The sequence below is a fragment of the Trichechus manatus genome, unplaced genomic scaffold (genome assembly GCF_000243295.1).
Source record: "Trichechus manatus latirostris isolate Lorelei unplaced genomic scaffold, TriManLat1.0 scaffold00005, whole genome shotgun sequence".
NCBI classification, from domain to species: Eukaryota; Metazoa; Chordata; class Mammalia; order Sirenia; family Trichechidae; genus Trichechus; species Trichechus manatus.
In genome coordinates, this window is record NW_004443941.1 from 14,353,006 (window position 1) to 14,354,456 (window position 1,451).

The following is a 1,451-nucleotide window of genomic DNA, read 5'->3' on the forward strand; positions in this document are numbered from 1 at the left end:
AAAATATTTAAAAAAAAAAAAAAAATACAATCTAGGCATAGGAACATAATTCCGCTCGACTGTCATGCTACCCTTACCTGATACCACCAAGCAAACATGTAATCTCACTCATCTCAACACCAATGTGTAAAAAGTATTCAACTAAAACCCTTCAACTTTACTGTGCACTTCTGTTTGTTATGAAAATTCCTAATAGTGAAACAATCCATAAAATTACACATACACGCAGCTTTTTAAAAAGCGACTTTTTAATTCAGCATGTATATCCTGAGAACAAGGACATTTTCCTACTTAATCACAAGACCATTAACACACACCAAAGAAATCTGACACGGATTCCGTATTATCTCCTATTAAGCTTTGCCAATCTGTTCCCACAATGTCTTTTAAAGCTATTCTCCAACTCCAATCCCTAATCCTGGCTCCAGTCAAGGATCGTCCACTGCACTTTGCTGTCCTGTCTCCTTTAGCCTCCCTCATCTAGAACAGATGCCTGCCCATTCCTTTTCAGCTTTGATGACACTGACATTTGTAAAGAGCTCAGGCTTTAAAAAGAATGTCCCACAATCTAAATTTATCTGCTTTTTGTCATCTTGTTGATAGGAAGTTACACATATTTTTCAAGAACATGACACGGTGACGTTGGATCCTTCCCTCTGCATCCCATCAGGAGGCACAGAATGCCACGTGCCCTGTCAGTGCTGATGCCAACTTGGATGACTCGGGGAAGGTGGTTCTTTAGCATATTTTTGAAAGTCACAATAAAGGTTACAGTAAATATAGCGCATGGTGGCAGGCAAAGCCTTCCAGCTTAACACAGCACCACCTACCCCTTTACTAAACATACATTCCATTTGATGAGCAACAGCACAGTGTCAAATCACACTTTCCCCATATAATTATATGCCTCAAGAATGGACTCCGAAAATCTATAAAATGGAGCACAGAACTCAAAAAAGGCTTGCCCACGTGTAACGTGTATTTGCTCTTCAGTGGAATTTACTTCCACAACCCAGAGAGTGAGCCTGTAGATCACCTAAGACATGAGCCCCTTGTAGCCTGGGGTGTTTCCTTCCTTGTTACCACTAGAGAAGCCGTGTCTCTTCTGCACGTCTTTGTGTCCCAGGGTATTTCCATTTCTTAGCCCGCACTAGCTTATCTTTATATGTATAGCATTTACTATTTTATAGGGAGCCTAATACACAAAATAGTTACAGTGTGTAATGCTTTAAAAACAAAAACACACACACACACTTAAAAAATCCCAATGCATTTTCTATTGCTAAAAACCAGGTCAGGGTGGAGGGCTGTGGGGACCATGGTCTTGGGGAACATCTAGCTCAGTTGGCATAACACAGTTTATAAAGACAATGTTCTACAGTCTACCTTGGTGAGTAGCATCTGGGGTCTTAAAAGCCTGTGAGCAGCCATCTAAGATACTCCACCGGTCT

The 1,451-nt window shown here is 40.8% G+C and overlaps 1 protein-coding gene across 1 annotated transcript in view; it reads right to left on the reverse strand.

Annotated features, from left to right (window-relative positions):
• The window catches only part of MSH2 (mutS homolog 2), a 75,819-nt gene that overhangs the window by 13,194 nt on the left and 61,174 nt on the right, over positions 1–1,451 (reverse strand). The gene's annotated exons all lie outside the window — the stretch shown is intronic.